The sequence below is a fragment of the Mesoplodon bidens genome, assembly GCF_964165515.1.
Source record: "Mesoplodon bidens genome assembly, contig: HAP1_SCAFFOLD_105, whole genome shotgun sequence".
NCBI lineage: Eukaryota > Metazoa > Chordata > Mammalia > Artiodactyla > Ziphiidae > Mesoplodon > Mesoplodon bidens.
Genome location: NW_027671694.1, coordinates 1,588,647 through 1,609,072, shown reverse-complemented (window position 1 = coordinate 1,609,072; position 20,426 = coordinate 1,588,647). Strand labels below are relative to the sequence as shown.

At 36.6% G+C, this 20,426-nt stretch overlaps 1 pseudogene across 1 annotated transcript; it reads right to left on the bottom strand.

Annotated features, from left to right (window-relative positions):
• Positions 1-286: 286 nt before the first annotated feature.
• On the bottom strand, positions 287-3,033 carry LOC308611167 (ferritin heavy chain-like; annotated as a pseudogene). The gene is made up of 2 exons: positions 2,968-3,033; positions 287-884 (listed from the first exon to the last, which is right to left on the bottom strand). The product of its transcript is annotated as a ferritin heavy chain-like (transcript).
• Between the last annotated feature and the right edge of the window lie 17,393 nt (positions 3,034-20,426).

Sequence of the window (20,426 nt, the reverse complement as noted above, 5' to 3'; positions counted from 1 at the left end):
GATACCTGTTTTAAAACTTAAAAAATGAGAGATTTGCCCACATTGATCAACCAGAGACCTTTATTTATTTATGAACCAATAACTTTATTGGAAGAAATGGAAAAACTGGAAGAAAAAAACTTAAGTGATAAAATAAAGTCCAGGAAAAGAGAGTCCTGCACTTGTTGCAAAAAACAAAACAAAACTTAAGTGAACTTTTCTGCAAGGGCACTATTGCTGTCTGCATGGCAGGCACGGTGACCAGGGCTCTGGTCACCCTGTGGCTCTGAGGAAGTCCAGTCCAGGCTCAGTTCTTCTTGTCGCTGTCGCCCAGGGTGAGCTTGTCAAAGAGGTACCCTGCCAGGTCGACGTCCTGGGCCCCCATCGTGCTCAGGGTGGTGACATGACCCTCCAGCTCTCGGATGAACGCCACCTACTGGCTGAGGTAGTGAGTTGCCAGGAAGTGGCGCAGGTGGGGGTCGCACTTGTCGGTGGCCAGCTGGTGCAGTGGAGCAGGCTCCGGGTCACTTGCTTCTCCAGGAACAAGGCGCACTTCATGGCCTTGAGGCCGCTCTTGCACTCGTCACTGACTGGCTTCCTGATGTCTTGGAAGTTGAGGCAGCCCCCGCGCTGGTTCTGCAGGCGCTTCAGGCCCTGGGCCCGGAGCGGTGCAGGAAGAACCGGCTGAAGTGCTTCAAGGCCACGTCGTCGCGGTCGAGGTAAAAGGCCGCGGCCAGGCACACGAAAGAGACGTGGAGCTCCAGGGTGAAATGGCTGTTGACGGCGGCCTCGCAGTCGGCGTTGTAGCTCTGGCGCACCTGCGAGGGCGGCGCGGTTAGCGTGGCAGGCGTGAAGGCCAAGGTGAAGGCGAAGCCGCGGGGCCTGAGATAGCTGCCTCGGAGCCCCTTTCACGTGATTTACCGATTTCCTTCCTCTTGGGTAAGTGCAGACTTCTCCTTTCTTTGTCAGAAAACAAAAGGCTTAGATGCATTCTTAGAGAAAGAACTTAACTGTGGGGATGTATTTATCCCCTCCAGCCTCATTTGTCCTTTCACTGCCACTCAGCAAGCATTTTTTTAACCCCTCAATTATGTTGTATGGAATGAGCCACAGTAGTAGAAAATACCATTGATCTCAAATTATCTTTCATTCATTCATTCAATAAATATTTGTTGATTACTTACTATGGCCCAGGCACTGGTATGGGATTTGGGCATATATTAGTAACAAAGAGAGACAAAGTCTGTTCCCATTAGGTTTGTATTCTAGTGGAGAAGCAGACCAAAAGAAAACAAAACAAAAAACTGCTGTTTTTCTCCCTTTATTGTCTCAAGTAAATACGTATAAGATATTACACATGTATATGATATTAAAAAGTCAATATTTTCTTAGAAGTTAAGGATATTATAGTGGAAGACATAAGACCAATCTAGGTATTTATAATTAATTAATTCAACATTAATTTAACAGCCATTTATATACAGTACTCCAAATATGTGTCACTGTTTCACTCTGGAGATACACAGAAGAATCAAACATGGTCTCTGTTCTCAAGGTACAAGAAAGAGTGATGGACTGTCTTAAGTGCTCTCAATGGTTTTAAAGTTTTTGGATAAAATAGCTGTTTTCACTTAAAGTTTTATTACCATGGCTTTGACTAATGTGCTTTTTGGGGGGGTCCCTTTATTTCTCTTTGAAAGCTCATGCTATGCTATAATCATTGTTTATGAAGGAAGCAAAGGATCAAATATCAACTGTCACATTGTAAACTTACCTAAGCAATTTTAGAGGCATTTAGTTGTTGAGTCTGTAAAGAAATAGAATAATAACAATGTCTATTTGATAAGTTGATGTTAATGATAGGAACATACATTAGAGATGGAAAAGAACTACATGATCAGTTTCTCAGTGAGATAAAACTGTATTCTATGTTTGCTAAACACCAGTGTTTAGTCTTAATATAATTGCCATCTTTCAAAAATTCCCTTGGAAGAGTCCATTGTAGACTTCACTGGAAGAATCTATTTCAATAGAAGAAATCTTGATTTTGTAGAACATTTTCTCATTATGTCCCAAGATTACTTAACAATTAATTTATCTGGACAACTTTACTCTTCAAATAGTAAAATAATACTATTGAATGGTTATATATGTACTAAGGGGTGATAATGGTGTTTCTCAGATGTTTTATCCCTCATCATTACTCCCTAGGTTAGAAGATAATGTTAAAATACATGTTATAACTAAGAGAAACCTAAGGTTTAAAATCTAACTTTTTTAAGGGAAATCAATAAATTAGCATGAACTGGAACATCAAATTTCCATGAAGGAAATATGCATATATATAAACTAAAACATTGCATCCAGTTTTTCTTTAATGAGGAATGTAAAGCTAAATACAAACACAGAATGAAAAAACTTCAGAGAAGATCATGTTTTTAGAAAAATTTAAAATTTTATTTTTTTAATTAATTTATTTTATTTTTTAGTTTTTGGCTGCATTGGGTCTTTGTTGGATGCGGTCTTTCTCTAGTTGCAGTGAGTGGGGGCTACTCTTTGTTGCAGTGTGTGGGCGTCTCATTGCGGTGGCCTCTCTTGTTACGGAGCACGGGCTCTAGGTGATCGGGCTTCAGTAGTTGTGGCATGCAGGCTCAGTAGTTGTGGCACATGGGCTGAGTTGCTCGGCGGCATGTGGGATCATCCCGGACCAGGACTCGAACTGATGTTCCCTGCATTGGCAGGTGGTTTCTTAACCACTGTGCCACCAGGGAAGCCCCCAAATTAAAAAAATTTTGATAATCAAATTTTATAGTTTATAACTTGGTCTGTGCTAAGATAATGTCTTTTAAAATATCAATATAGGACTATAAGATGAAGGTTTCTTTGAAATGTTTGTGGTCAGTGTTGGTATTATGTTAGGATTCTCCAGAAAAACAGAACCAATAGAAGATATATTTGTATATTATATAAAATAAGGAATTAGCTCACGTGATTATGGAGGCTGACAAGTCTCAAAATCTGCAGTTGCCATACTTGAGACCCAGGAGAGTCCATGGTGTAGGTCCAGTCCAAAGGCCAGGAGGCTCAAGACCCAGGAAATTCAAGTTGAAGGCAGCAAAAAAACATGTTCCTGCTCCAAGGCAGTCAGGCAAGAGGAGTTCCCGCTTACTCAGAGGAAGGTCAGCATTTTTATTTTATTCAGGCCTTCAAATGATTGGATGAGGCTCATCGACTTTAAGGAAAGCAATCTGCTTTACTTAGTCTAGTATTTCAAATGTTAATCTCATGGAAAAACACCCTTTCAGGCACAAACAATAATATTTGACTAAATATCTGGGTACCCACTGGCCCTTTGAAGTTGACATATAAAAATTAGCTATCACAGTATTATTCATGATAAATGCAGAGTCAGCTAATAAAAATTCTCATGCTATAATCTGCAAAAACTGTTTTGACTTTCAGTTCCCTTCATTAATTTAAAAATGTTACAGAACTAATAGTTACACAACTGATATTAGACAATAAGTTCTGACTCCATGTCAATGATTAGCTCTCATTCATTCATTCAGCATATTTCTATTGAGCACCTATTATATGACAGGTATTTTATAGGTACTAACATAAAACTTGTTCTATAAGCTCTTCATATTTGTATTTCTTTTGTAGCTAAGTGCTAGTAAATGTTACATATAATTCCTTCTTTGAAAATTAATACATGAAGTAGGATCAATGGTATAATCTTAAGGAAGTAGACCATATGTAGCAGCAGTTGGTGGCTTATCTCACTCTGTGTGTTGTGTGTGTGTGTGTGTGTGTGTATACATATGTATAAATAAATCATTTAATGAGAGGTAGTGAAAAGTGATACATCAATATTATATATCTCTGGGCTGTTCAATCTGCATTACCTCATGATTACAGATACTGGATTAAATTTGATTATTATTACCCATATTTTACATATAAAGAAATTGTAAATTAAAGTATGTAACATGATCAAACACAGAGCTTGTAAATAGCAGAGAGTGACAGTCTGAATTGAATTCCTCTCTAGGTAGTTTGGAAAGTTTGGCTGGACCATGAGCTCCTTTAGAACAAAGACTGTTCAACTTGTAATGCTAAATTTCACATAGTAGGGGCTCAAAAATATAAATTAAAATATTGAGTGGCCTATTAAAAGCTTTAGTCTCATTATTTCTCCAAATTAAACAAATGAGTGGGAGTAGATGTTGAATATATATTTAAACTCTATTTCCTTTAGAAGGAAAAAAATCAAAGACACACAATGGTGATAAATTACTATTATAATTTTACTTTAATATGCATAAACATAAAACCAGGCATAGAAATTGGTATGCTTTTATAACTGTAAACTGAACAATTTGTAAATATATGCAAATACAACTAGAAAACTATTAAAATCAAAATTAAGAAATTCCAATTATGCATCAGATTATGCTTTTTGTCTTAAACACAGTCCCTTCTCACTGAGAACATACTAGTTGACCAGATGCAAGTTTCCTTTTGAGTGTGCCATGCCTGTGCCCCGATATCCATGAAACATCTCAGTTCTCTACCACCCTTTTTTACTGAAGACATGACATACCTTAGCTCATATGATGATTCATAATGTACTTTTGCTTTCAGGTAGTGGAAGTCATCATTCAAATATTGTCCGTCCATGTTCTTTTTTATTAGTTTGTGAAAAGTAATTCTGATGCAGTTTGTTGATTTCATGAAATACCATTAAAAGTTTCGGTAACTTCAATAACTGAAGAGGCTGTTCAAACTGGGAATTGAGGGGGAAGAGAACTACTGACAGCATTTTATGGGATGATACTCTTCCCTTTGAGTTTCATTCTATTAAACCATTTTTCACCTCCCAGTCATCACTTTAAAAGGAAATTTCAGTGTTTGCAGCTGGTAAAATGTGACTATAAGGGTGGACATGCGACAGTTGTCCTTTTTACACTAGAACATGCCAGCCTAGCAGCAGTCACACTCAGTGTGATTCAAAACACACACGCAGGCATGGACAGTGAGTTTGTGCTGCTGCATTGAGCTATAGACAGATCAAAATAATTCTGAAAATGCTTCCAGGAATTTTTCATTTGGATGTAAACACAAGAACAGATCCATGGAATTCACCAATACAGGTAGAGAACACTGAGTTAGAATGGCATGGACACACCATATATCTAGTCAATAACTATTTAGGACCTAATATATTCCAGCTTTGTGCTAAATGTTGAATGATTGCAACAGGCGTTGACTTTAATCTCATGGGCCCTAGAGTCGGTTTCAGTTCACTATGTTCACTGACAGAATGTATATGTGATGAATGTAGAATTAGATGCTAATGAGTTGATAATAGAATATGTATATATATATTGAAATATTCATATATATTCAATAATATTTTGTTTGAAATCTTTACTACTATTGTCACAGATACAGAAATTGCTACAGACGTTCTCATACCTTTTCCTACATAGCAAATAGGTTTAGGGAAAATAATTTTGGTGGAATGGTGTTAGTCAACCTACAAATCCAGAATGTCTTGGTTGAAGGTGTAGATACTTTTTTTCACTAAAATCAAGTGTAAGTTTTTCCAAACAAGTTATGAAAAAAATGCAAAATCCTTATAAAATGTTCCTTATGATTCCGTACCTTACTATACTATTAACCCAATGTGTTAATAAGCTTATATTTAATGTAATCATTATTCTTTATAATTTGACATGAGTAATGTGCTCTCACATTTAAATTTTCTAAACTTTTTGTTTTTGTTTTTGCGGTACGCAGGCCTCTCACTGTTGTGGCCTCACCCGCTGCGTAGCAGAGGCTCCGGATGCACAGGCCCAGCAGCCATGGCTCATGGGCCCAGCTGCTCCGTGGCATGAGGGATCCTCCCGGACTGGGGCACGAACCCGTGTCCCCCGCAACGGCAGGCAGACTCTCAACCACTGCCCCACCAGGGAAGCCCTAATTTTCTAAACTTTTATACCATATTCTCAATGACTTATTTGCTGATTTCCTTTTTTATAAAAATATGATACCTCAACCAACCACTGTTAAACTCAGCAAAAAGCACAGTTTCCAAAGTAAATGTTTTGTAAAGTGTTTCCTGTGTATTATTCACATTTATTACTTTTCCTCTGAGCTTTTTATATTTCAGTTCATACATGAAAAATAAATAATGTTCTTTTGACTTATTTTCTTGAAGTCTTTTGCCATTTTCCAAATATATCTGAATAGTTAAGGTCAGTTATACCTATTTAAAGTTTCAAATTTCTAGGAAATATCTGATATTTAGTAACTTTCTGCCCAAATGATTTTAAATCTCATTTATTATAAAGTGAATTAAAAGATTGGCATATATTCTTTAAATAGAAAGATTATCAACCTGCTTTTGCAAATGTAGATGGTGCTCTTAAGTTCCGATTTCATACACGACAAACAACCCGTGATTAAAGCCTCATTAATAATCTGCCAAATACTGTCAGCTGTATGACTCAATGCTCCATTAGTAATGTAATCCCTTGATTTTCTTCTGCCAGAAAAGTGATTCTTTGAAACCATTGTCAGTAATATGAATTTATACATTATGTGTGTGTGTGTGTGTGTGTGTGTGTGTGTATCTCTTGGAAGAGAGACTGAACGCCAAGACAAAACCTTGCATTCCTTTACAGGACGTGCAATGCAGATCTATTGTGGAGTAACTGCTGGATCTGGGAAGGAAGGTGAGGCTAAAGGCAGCCCATTAGAAAGGGAAGAGGCTGTTAGAACTGGGAATTGAGGGGAAGAGAACTACTGACAATTTTAAGGGATAACACTCTTGCCTTTGAGTGTCTGTCCGTGGCCTGGAGTAGAAGGGGGAAGCCGTACTAGAGCAGCTTCTGATGGCAGGAATATTATTTTCTTATACATGCAGCTATTGAAACATTGCTTAACATTCCTCAGATCTTAACTGTCAAGGACAAAAAACAGTAATGATAACTGGAAATGTCAGTTCCACATCCACAATAATCTATTTACAATTGCTTCCCTCTTTCACGAGTTCTCTATCAATTATCCACGCTTTTATTCCCCCCCCAATCATCACTTTTTCCTTAATCACATGTATTCCTCAGTTATGCTGTGGAGAACTGCAATTTTCCCTACGTGGCCCTTCCCCCTTAATCCTTTTTTTTTATTTTCCATATTAACAATCCCTAATTTTTAGAAAAAAAGACAATAGCATATAAATGAATCAAGGTGCAGAATTCCTCAAATTATAAAAATCAATTCCTGGAGCGTTATTGATTGGTAACTATATTGATCACATCAATGTAAGTATTTTAATCAGTCTGTCTACAGAGATTGCAGCTATAAGATAAAAAAAAACCATAATCAGTTTATTCAGTTGTTACAAATGTAGGAGGGGGAAATGGAAATAGGATTAACAAGATTTTATGCAGAACCAAGAGTCCACTTCCTTTTCTTTCCAGAGACACTATTCTATAAACCATGGTATTGCTTCTCCTAGCCAGACTATTAAGCATGTTTGGTTAGATTACATTTTGAATTATACCAGTTCATTGGAGTAAATGTCTCTATGGGACACTTGGGTTTATAAAACTCTTATTTCATAGCTGGATGATGTAGAGCATCCCTCAGACTGTCTTCTTGCAAAAGAATGCTGTTGGGTCAAATGAACAAGTGAAAACAGGTAATAATATGATATTAGAACTCTCTACAAAATAACATCTCAATTCACATTTTGTGATACGTTCAGTGACATCTTAGAAAACCATGTGTGTGTATGTATGTATGGAGTGCACACATTTGTACGTAATATTGGGCTTTGATCACTAATGTTAATGTTCGCTAAAATTTGTACCTTAATGTGGATTGTAGTATGAATCTATATGTAGTAAATTATTATAAAGATAAATGATTATTATTATGTAATAGTATTCTGTATTTTATATTTAGGGTTAGAATGTTATAATTTAAAAATATTAATAATATTGAATATTTTTGCCTACCCTTCCAATATTGGACGTTAGTTAGGTAAAGTAGACACTATTGGAAACATGCATCTTAGCTGATTGTGTATGTATATACTCTGTCAATTTTTAATTCTTTAAAAAATACAAATATTGTATTAGAATCCATGGAGTATTAGAAGTCAGTGGTAGTGGAAAACTGAGGTTATTCATTATTTTGTGTTTTCATATCCACAATATGAAGTGATTTTGGAAGTTTTTTGCTAGCTACTAGAAAATAAGCTAAGATTTATGTTAGCTCTTTGAATGCATCTACCGAAGTTCCATCACTAGGAAAGTGAGGTCACCCTTCTTTGATTAAATCATCAAACATAACATAGTACCATTTACATGTCCTCAAAGTTTTATTACAACACAATTAATAGCCAAGATTTTAGCTATTTATGAGGTCTTCTAACTATATACCAGATAGTTTCATGTGTACATGGCATGAACTACCTTATAAAATAGAGCTGCCTCTTTTTATTTCCTAAATATTATAATCTATCTATATTAGTGAACTGGAGCTGTGGATCAGATGATAAGATATGCATAACTGTGTGCACTGAGTGATTGGAATGCCACTTGTTATCTTTTTTCTGGAAATGTCTATATAAGAAAATAAAAGGTACTTTATAGAAATATGAAAAACATGGCAGCCTGATACTGTTCATTCTTACCCTTTTAGGGAATTTGAGTAATTTATTCTCCCTTAACCTCAAGTTCTCTATTTAAAAAAGTGACCTTGGACTAGATGCTGTTGCAGATACTGTGGTCAAATGATTTTATGCCCAGGGATTTCAGCCGTTGGCTGTGAATCAAAATCAGTTGAGGAAATTCTGATTCAGCAAGTTCGGGATTGAACTCTGGCATATGTACAGTTGACCCTTGAACAACTTTGGGGTTAAGGGTGTGGACCCTCACACAGTCAAAAATTCAGGTATTACTTTACAATCGGCCTTCCGTATCTATGGTTGAACATCTTCATACTCAGTCAACCCCAGACTGAGTAGTACTGTAGATTAAGTGAACCCACACAGTTCAAGTCCATGTGGTTCAAGGATCAACTGTACTTTTAAGAAGTGCCACAAGTGATTCTGATACTCAGCCCAGATATGGAATATTGATTCTATGCTATTTGGTGCAAAGAACAAAATGGGAATCTCTCAGTCTATATATTGATTATAACTTATCTAAATATCACACCTTACTAAGAAAAAATATCATTGGGTGTAGCAATGGTAAAATAGCTGCAGTGTATTTCATTATAAGATGGTTACAGTGTTACTGGTAGAAAAATGATCAGAATAGTGTATTAGTTAGGGTTTTCCAAAGAAACAGACCTAATAGGATATTTATATTATATTGTAATGCATTGGATATATAATAGGTTATTGTATTTTATATAATAGGGTAAAATATCCTATTGTGGTTGAACCTTGGACAATATGGGTTTGAACTGTGTGGGTCCACTTATACACGGATATTTTTCAGTAAATACTGCAGTGCTACACGATTCATGGTTGGTTGAATCTGCGGACGCAGAACCGGATTATGGAGTTTTTAACTGTACCCTAACCCCCATGTTGTCCAAGGATCAAAAGTATATATGAGGGGTGATTTCTTTTAAGGAATTGGCTATTGGCTTTGGTTTATGTGATTGTGTGGCTTGGCAAGTCAGAAATCTGCAGGGTAGGTCAGCAGGTTGGAAATTAAGGTAAACGTTCATGTTGCAGTCTTGAGTCCAAAAGCTAGAAACTCAGACAGAATTTCTCTATTGCAGTCTGGAGGCATAGTTCTTTATTCGTGGGAGGACTTCAGTCTTCATTCTTAAGGCCTTCAACTGATTGGATGACGTCCAGCACACTATGGAGGGCTCATCTGCTTTTCTCAAAGTCTACTGATTTACAAGTTAATCACATCTAAAATATACCTTCACAGCAGCTTCTAGACCGAAGAACCAGACACCATAGCCTAAGTTTACATGTAAAATTAACCATCATAAATGGTAAACATGAGTGAGGGCTGGCTGATGCAGGCAGAAGAATGCCGAAGTGGGTTCATTCAGAGGGAATGTGATTGGGTATCAGAGGAGGGCTGGCATATGCTATGTGGGTGGAGGAGGCAGCAAGGTTGTGGACTACTTGAATCTGTTGGGGCTCAAAAATGGTGCCCTGAGCCAGCATGAAGTCTACCACAGTAAATGTGGTAGGCAACTGAGGGTAGGCAGAGGTACATAGGATGTCATACTTGAGACCAATTAGGCTTCATTTAACCAGTGAGTTTCATCACGTTGATTTTCATAGTTAATTCCCATTCCCTTGTTCATCTGTTCATTATATAACACTCCAGTCAGAGCCTTTCAACTTGCTTGAGCATTTGTTTATTAGCTTGGTGGGTGTTGGTTTTGGTTGTCAGTACAGCACTATTCATTTTTGTAGTATCACTTCATACTAAGGCAGTTGTTGCCTATTGATTGAACAGGCCCGTTGTAATTTCTCTGCACTCCATAGCAATATCACTTTTCTTCAACCCAGGAAGGGTTGATTGAATAAGCAAGTTGCTTCCACTTTTAGTCTTTCAGCTGCCACTTGGATACTTACAATACTTTGAATCCACTTGCCAAACTATCATGACCCTGTTATCCTGTGTGCCCACCTGTTATATACATATTATCTTTCCTTACCTATCTTGCATATGCTGAATTTTGACTTTCTTCAAATTTGGTTACCTTGGATAATACCATTACTACTTTGGTTTTTAAAGCCTTTAAAAGTCTTTTGGCACTATAAAAGGCACAGGGCTCTAGAAATGGAATCCTCAGATTTTGGTGTGCATAAGATTCACCTATAGCTATATGAAATGCAGATTCTTGGCTCCATTTCTAGAAAATTCTGATACAATTTATATGGAGAGGGGGGGTCTGCAAATCTGCATTTTACAGGAGCTACAGTTTCTACTATGCTTAATATCTATTCTGTGTTGATTCATCATAATGCAATGCAACTATGCACTTAAAAAAAGCTAAACCTTTTTTTGAGAATATTAGATTTATCAAACAGTTGCAGAAATAGTACAGAGAGTTCTCATGTACTCTTCACCCATCTTACTCTAATGTTACTATTTTACATAGTACATATGTTAAAACTAAAAACACAGCAGTGCATTACTTTTAGCTAAACTCCAGACTTTATTCAGATTTATCGATCTTTTTTTTTTTTTACAATTATGTCTTTTTGCTGTTCTAGGATCAAGTATATCACATTGAATGTAGTTATAATCTCTCTTCTATGGTCTCTGACAGGTTCCCAGGCTTTTTGTTTCTCATAACCTTTATAGTTTTCAGAAGTACTGGCCAGTCTTTTGTAGAATGGCCCTGAATTTGGGTTTATTTGGTGTTTTTCTCATGATTAGACAGACCAGGGTTTTTTGGGTTTTGGGGAAGATTACCATAAAGGTGAAATGTCTTTCTCATCACCTTGTGTCAGTAATGACTTATTACTGGTGATGTTAACCTTGATCACTTGGTTAAGGTGAGGTCTGCCAGATTTCTTCACTGTGAAGTTACTATTGTTCCCTTTCCATAATCTATCTTTTGGAATCCAGCCAATACTCCTAAGAGGGAGTTTAAGCCCCATCTCCTGGAGGGAAGAGTATTTACATATGTTATTTGAAACTCTTTGTAAGAAAGATTTGTACCTTCTTCCCCATTTATCTATGTATTCAGTTATTTATGTCAGTATGGACTCATATTTATTTTATATTTCTCTATAACTTTAATTAATTTTATGACTCAAATTGTTCCAGCTTAGGCCATCAGGTGCTCCTTCAGTTGGGTTCTTGTGTCCCTTTGATCTGCCTCTATCCTTTTGATTTTTGAGTGCTGCCTTATTTCCTGGCACTACATAATGCTCCAGGCTCATCTTGTGTTTTCATTGCCCCAGGCCTAGAATTAGTCATTTCTCCAAGGATGTCTGTTTTTTGTTATTTTGGAGAACCATGTTTAGAAACTAAGGCCTGGATGCTAGATGTGTTTGTTGCTACTTGGTGTCATTGTTTCTAGTCTCTCCGCAGAGTTATGAAATATATACATGTATATTAACCAATATATACACACGTATCTATAATCATTTCTATAGGTGTCTATCTCTATACCTATTAAACTAAACGTGAGTTCATACTAATGTCTAAGACTCTAATCCAGTATCACATGGTTCATTCTAGCTTTTGCCCCTTGCTTATTTGTAACATCTTTTACTGACAGTGAGAAACCTAACTCAAATTATTTACCATTTACTTATTTGTTCTACACTAGTGTAAATGTGTTTTCAGATTTATTAACTGTATTCCTGTGAGAAACAAACTTACCAACTAAAATTGTGTTTATGTACAGTTATTTTTGCGCCTAGTCTTATATTTACCAATCAAAACATCATTTTCCAAAGTCACTTATGTCAGTTCCTTTTTCTCCACCCCCTTCAGTGCCATTTCATCATATATTGGGAATACAGTTAAATTTGTCACAGTATGCATTACATCCAGGATACTCTGATTAAAAATTGCATACATTAAAGTTCACCCTGTGATGTACTATTCTATGTGTTTTGACAGATGCGTAGTCATGTATCTTATGCCTAGTACCATACAGTACAGTTTCATCAACCTAAAATATTCTCTGTGAGTGGCCTTTGTAGTCATTCACTCCCAACCTCTGACAAATGCTGATTTGTCTTCCATCCCTATAATTTGTCTTTTCCAGCATGTTGAATAAACGGCATCATACAATATGTAGACTTTTGAATTTGGCATCTTTGACTTAGCAACATGCATTTAGGATTCATTCATGTTGTTGTCTGAATCTATAGTTTCTTCCCTTTTATCACCTGAAGTATCCATCATCTCGAATACCAAGTTTGTTTATCCATTCACCTGTTGAAGGATAATATGATTATTTCCAGTTTGGGACAATTATTAAAAAAGCTGCTATAATCATTTGGGTATAGGCCTTTGTGTGAACATAGGTTTTCAATTAGCTGGGGAGTATGATTGCTGGATCCTATTGTAAAACTATGCTTAGCTCTGTAGGAAACTGTCAAACTGTCTTCGGAAATAACTATCATTTTATATTCTCACTAGCAATGAATGTATGTTCCTGTTGCACTTCGCCAGCATTTGGTATCGTCAGTTATCGGATTTTAGCTATTCTAATAGGTGTGTAGTGATATCTCATTGTGGTTTTGTTTGTATCTCCCTAATGACATATGATGTTGAGCATCTTGTCATATGCTTATTTGCCATCTGTATATCTTCTTTGGTAAAAATATGTATATATGTATTTTTCTTTCTTTTGTTCTTATAGATTGTGTGTGTGTGTGTGTGTGTGTGTATACACACATATATAAAGTTAGGTTGCTTGCTTTCTCATTGTTGAGTTTTAAGAGTTCTTTATGTATCCTAGATATGAGTCCTTTATACAATATATTGTTTTGGAAAGTAAAAAAACTGAAATGGATGCAAGGTACAAATAAAAGTTTTAATCAACAGTCATATGAAAAATTTTGAAGCTGCCCAGTTGAACTTTAGGATATTTTAGATAAGTAAATACTCATTAGCTTGCTAGTTACAGTATTATTAAAGGGAATGGTTGAAACATTGGCTCTTATACAAGTTCCTCAGAATTTTTCTAGGTAAGGAAGCTAAAATTATACCCTTATGAAAATTCTCTTACTGTATAAATAAACACCATGAAATCTAAATATCTTGAGCCTTTAAAGCATATTCCTATAAATAAATGAAAATATTTGTGAGATATAAGAAGATCTCTTTGACTTTTGCTTCCCCTTTATGCATTGAATATAGTTTCCTTTTATTTTCTGATTATAATTATACTGTATGAAATAGCAATATTATACTGGATGCTTATTCTGAGACAGATAACATGCAAACCCGTGTTACATAAATTATATTGATTTACAAATAACCCATTTGTTTGATTTCATACAAAATTTAGAAAGAATATATATTGTGTCCAGTTTATAGAGGAAGAGCCAGAGGCAAAAGAGGCATTTATCATTCCTCATTCACAAGGAGAAACTAAGGCATACTTGTTAGTAAGGTAGAAAACATCGTTCAGCTACATCTAACAAAGGAAATGATAAATATTTCCTTGACAAGTTAATAAACATGTTTAGAACAATTAATTCTGTCATGAAAAATACTGTGATAAAAGAATAATCCAAGGGGCTTCCCTGGTGGCGCAGTGGTTGGGAGTCCACCTGCCGATACAGGGGACATGGGTTTGTGCCCCGGTCCGGGAAGATCCCACATGCCACGGCGCGGCTGGGCCCGTGAGCCATGGCCACTGGGCCTGCACGTCCGGAGCCTGTGCTCCACAACGGGAGAGGCCACGGCGGTGAGAGGCCCGCGTACCGCAAAAAAAAAAAAAAAAAAAAAAAGAATAATCCAAGATGAATTTGTCTGTATTTCAAATCTTTAGAAAACAGCTTTTTCACGGGCATTGTTGTAAGCACCATAAAAGAGATAAAAATCTAACTGTTTTAAACAGTGGTGATACCATATGATCTGTACGAAGAAAATAAATCTCCAAAGAAATAAAAATAAATACCTTATTGCTGCAACTAGAGAAAACCCACGTGCAGCAACAAAGACCCGACGTAGCCAAAAATAAATTAATAAATTTTTTAAAATAAATAAGTTTAATACATAAAAAATATATACATTAGACTTTGAAAACTGAGACATTTACCTCTTAAGCAGTAAGTCATTAACATCACAAATTTATATTTGTTACTCTATAGATCCAATTGCAATCCTTGATTTTTCCATGAATAATAACAGATTTTTATCTCTTTTATGGTGCTTACAACAATGCCTGTGAAAAAGCTGTTTTCTAAAGATTTGAAATACAGACAAATTCATTTTGGATTTTTCTTTTATCACAGTATGTTTCATGACAGAATTAATTAATTTTCTCTTATTACTTAATGAAGTACGCTTTTCTGTGTTTACTGGCTGTTTGGATTTCCTTTTTTATGAGGTTTACATCAACTATTGGTATTTTTTATTATTTTTTTAATTAATTTTTTATTTTTGGCTGTGTTGGGTCTTCACTGTTGCGTGCAGGCTTTCTCTAGTTGCAGCGAGAGGGGGCTCCTGTTCATTGCAGTGGCTTCTCTTGTTATGGAGCACAGGATCTAGGCGTGCAGGCTTCAGTAGTTGTGGCACGTGGACTCAGTAGTTGTGGTTCACAGGCTCTAGAGCGCAGGATCTGTAGTTGTGACGCACGGGCTTCGCTGCTCCGTGGCATGTGGGATCTTTCCAGACCAGGGCTCGAACCCGTGTCCCCTGCCTTGGCAGGCAGTTTCTTAAACACTGCGCCACCAGGGAGGTCCAACTGTTGTTATTTTGAATTCTTCTCCATTTCTAAGTAATACTCTTACATGACTATTATCTCACTAAATTGGAGGCATTATCTGTTCACTTTCTAACTTACTAATAAGTAAGGGTTTAGTTCCTTTACACTCTTTCCTATGTCCACACTGCTCAGTAAAGTTATGTCATCATGAATTATCCCATTGTTGATCAACTATAAACTCTCTCAACATCATGCTTTGTAAAATGAGGACATTCATACCATCTTCCCTTTTTTCTACCTCCTGTCTACCTTCCAAACCTAGCTTTTACGTTGTCAAAGTTGAAATTTATATTCTGTTCTATATGCAGTTAAGTCTTCTGTTATTTGAGAGTCAGTATGGAGTAAGGTTTAAGAGAACAGGCAGACAGCCTAAACTCAAAGCCTCGATCCAACCTTAAATTAGGTACAGCCTGGGCAAGCTCCTTCCCTGTCTTAGCTTCCTGTTCTCAAAAGTGGGAATGATATTAGCACCAACCTCATAAGGCTATTCAGAGGATTAAATGAGTTAATATATGCAAAAACACTTAGAGCCTAATATATACTAAGTACATACTAGTACACAATACATTTCAGTACATACCAAGTTAATACTAATACATACTAAGTATAGTTTATGTTAGTTATTTGTGATTACATGCAAGTTGACAATAAAAGCTGCAAACCAAGACAGCATTGCCATTAGTACAATGGAATTAATATTGCCCACTGCAGATGTACTGTGTCTCTGTGTACAGACTACACCTCGTTCCATACTGTGCCAGTGTCACTGCCCTTGTGCAGGGTGACCAAATACCCCAAGCCGCCTTGGGCTGTTCCAGTTTATACCTGTTGTCCTGATGTTATAGCATTAGAGCGCCTCCTTACACTATTGAAGTGTAAGGAGTTTGGACAAGTTCTGGTTTGGACAACAAACTAGATGGTCATTACCCCTGTGTGTCACTGAGAAGGGGGACATCTATAGTGTCAAGTTTAAGTGGATTCTTCCCTTCCTCACCAATAGTAGGTTAAAAATCAACCATAGTTTAGTTGGCTTCAGGTTTATGTCCGTATAGCCCTTTCTCCTCTGGAGTTCAAGTTCCTTCTCCTCTTCCTCTCCCTCCTCCCTTCCAACAGTGCCTAATACCTAGTAAGTACAGTATGCCTCAAGGTGTTTCTAAGCTCTCAAGCACACAATAAGTAGAAGTCTCTCCACTCTAGACTAGCTGCAATCTACAATGAATCCCCTATTACCTTCCTTCTTGGTTTATTGCCTCATTTTGCTGGATTATTTCTATAAACAGCTTAAGGTGTAGCATAGGAGGTCAATTTTTCAAATTTCTTTGTGTACAAAATATCTTCTTCAGCCTCCACTTATGACTCATAGTTTGGCTGGATACAAACCCCTAGGGTGAAAATTATGTGCCTGAAAAACTTTGGAGGTATCTTTCTAATGCCTTCCAGGATCCATGGTGCTGATGACAAGTATGATGAAGTCAGATTTAATTTTTTTTTTAGGTGACCAGTATTTTTCTCTCTGGTATGGATGTATCCTCACAGTATTTTATTCTATTTTAATTTTTCAGTATTTTAAAGTTTCACAATGAAGGGTGCCTAGGTATGAGGCTATTCTTGCTCGTCTTGCATAACTATTTTCAATCTGAGGCCTGATGTCTACTTTCAGCTGTGGGGAATTTTGTTGCCGTTTGATAGCTTCCCTCCATTTTTCTTCTGGGTCTGGACTTTCTAATAGTAACATGTGGGATCTCCCAGATGCAGCCTCTCTAACATATTTCTATCACATTTTCCATTGTGTCTTTCTTTTTTATATACTGAGAAATTTTTTAAATTCCTACTGAATTTATTTCAGCAACCATATTTTCATTTCCAGGAGACCTCTCTTGCTTTCTGACCATTCTCTTTTAAATTAACACCCTAGTCTTATTTTATAGTTACTAGCTCTTTTTAAACCTCTCTCAGGATATTAATTAAGGTTTTTCCTTAAATTATTTTGTTACCTAAATTGTCCCTTGTCCTACTAGGATATGTTTTCACTCTTTTCCCCCTTCTCTGATGCTGTAAGCTTTACTCAACTACCAGGCAAATGACAGTTATTTTCTATTTAAGAATGAGTGCAGAAAGCTCCCTGAAGTCAACGACTGATTGGCTTCTTATGCAGGAAGAAGCGGGCAGTAACTGTAACAGGATCTCCCCCAAACACAATTTTCTCGGGTGTAAAAACTCACACTAGCTGCCCTAGCTCTCGCCAGTTTCACTGTTTTCAAAATGAAATCATCTCATTTCAGGAGAGTGAGGGCGGGGCTGGGAGTCCACTCCTCCAAACACAACCCTTCAATGAGTTCCCCTATTTCAGTCACACTTTTAACTAACTCCACCCTCTCTCCTACATGCACATCAAAGCACAGAGCTACTTCTGCAAGTGGTGTCAGAATCCTCCTCAGTTGCAGGTGGTCCCTGTGCATATTCTAGGTGATGCTTTTCCTCTGTTCTACTGCTTCGGTTTCACACTCTTCCACCTGTCTTCCGTATTTCAAAACTATGTTGAAATCTCTTGATTGTTGTGGGCTTATATACTTAAACACTTTGATACCATCATTGTAGTGTCTTGTCAAAATGGAGAAGAGCTAAAAGGGATCTCATGCATTCTGAATCTGCTATTCTGTGGTCCCAGTGTTTAAACTTCTTGGTCTTCCCCAGTGTCTATCATTGCTTTTAGAAACACAATCTCCTGGTCTACTCGTGAAGGAAATGAATACACCACATCTAAAATGACAAGGAATGCGGGTTAGATGCTCTAGTGTCTTGTCGTACTCTGCCATTTACTAATAAACCACTTACGTGCTACAAATTGTAGGTGCTCATTTAGAAAATGAAAGGGGGTAACTCTACATGAACTATAGATTTCTCCTACTCTAACTCATAATTTTCTAAGTTCTTTTCTTAAAATTTCTCTATATTATCATTAATTTTCATTAAAAAAATAAAAATCTAACTTTCTCTTTTGAAAATCAAAGAGTAATTCCCATAGTCTTACAATAATGGGCTAATTAATTCTGAAACCTGTCAATTTTCATGTTTCATATGAAAAGAAAATCACATTAAATAATTTTTCAATTTAAGTAATTAAATTTAAATAATTTTTAAAAATTAAACATGGACTTCGTAGCACAAAGACACAGTCCCCCCAAATTGTGTTCCTTTATTTACTAGAAGTGTTCAGCTCTGCATTGAAATTGAAATAAAATAAATATATTATTTTTGGGGTGCAAAAATTTCTTATGAAAATCAATTTTTCTTTTCTGTCCATACAAACAAAAGTATGGAATGACATTAGAGGTCAGGTTTATTTGGTAATAGAATGTAGCTTCTTGATAGTTTTGATTTTAGGAAAGGAGAATATCAACATTGAAACGTTTTTCAACTTCACTTTTATTTAAAATGAGGCCATATTTTCCTCTTATAAAAAGAGAGTTCAACTAAAACTGTCAATTTTCTCATCTTTAAACAAGATCACTGAATCATCTGACTGTATTCATTCAGAACTCAATTTCCTTATCTTATGATCACTAAGGTTCTCCCTAAATCTAATATACTAAGGTTCTAAGGAAAGGAAAATATATTACTAATGACATGTTTTGATTTTTATTTCTTAGAGTTCAAATGTCCACCATTCACCTTGGTCTAAGCTTAAGGAACCATTCAAGGGGATACAATGCAGATGGGAGGAGAAAACAGAACCCTCACACAAGTTGTGCCGTGTTGCAATCAGGCTTCCATTTGAAAAATAATCTTCTCTATAGCTTTAAAGTGATAACTTTGTACCTGCACTGCTTCTTGTTTCAAACAGATTTTGTCTGGCTCTTCCGAACACGTTCTGAGGAATCATCAGCCTCTTCGACTTCTGAGGAGGAAGGACTCTATACAGTCACAGTCATAGGAAATTCTGATGAACCTGAGTGTCTCAGGAAGAAGATAAGAAATCCCAGAGTTGTTACACTAAAGTGCAAAGAAAGAAGACAAGATTGTATAAAAGACAACACAAGCCAGATACCAAATATCCAAATATTAGAGGACATTTAACAAAGGTGAAGTGAGGTATCATTCTTTATAAATTTCTCTCACTGCTCCTTAGTCTAAAACAGGCAATGACTAAGTAAAATTACAGGAACTTATTTTTGCTATGTTACTGTACAGACCTCTGTTGTACAAGGTTAGGATTAGTAATGGGAATTGTCCACATTATTTTATTAAGTTTCTTTCACAGAAGCCAAGTGAAGATCCAAGGTAAACATTTTTTCTCAGATCAACTTTACACTGCAAATGAAAAATTTATTCTTCACTATCAGACAAAAACAGTCTGGAAGAAAATGTAGTTTTCCAGAGGAAAATACATCAGCAAAGGGACTGATGAATAATCAGAAAGTCAACATATCTAAGCTGTGAATAATAGACATTAGAATTTAAAAAAATAAATCACATACACATACACAACTAAAACTGACCCATCAAAAATTTCATCTTCTCACCACCCTCAAGCCAAAACTAGGGCAACAGTAATACAATTCTCCCATCAAGCTTCACTGCCACTGCAATGTTGTTCAATAGGACATTTCCAAACATTTAAAAACTGACCTGGCCACAACCCCATAAAAGTCTACAGATCATAAAGAAGTGTGCTGGGATTATATAACCATGCAGAAAACAGTTCACTAGGACATCATTTTGAGAACAAGCAGCAAACCCTGCAGCATAGGAAAACCCTAACAGGAGAACGAGGTGCACACCCCTCTCTCTGGGAATGCAAGGCCAGGACTGACACCCAAGATGCCCTTCTCTCAACCTCAGCAGTGGTGCCTTTCACAGAGCAACTATGCAGTCTCCCAAGACCACTGGGAAGGAGAATCTGATACTGACAGTATTAGCTTGCAATGAGGCCATAAGCGAGGGAATGTGTGTGGCCTTGGTGAGAGAGCAGAGGTTTGGGA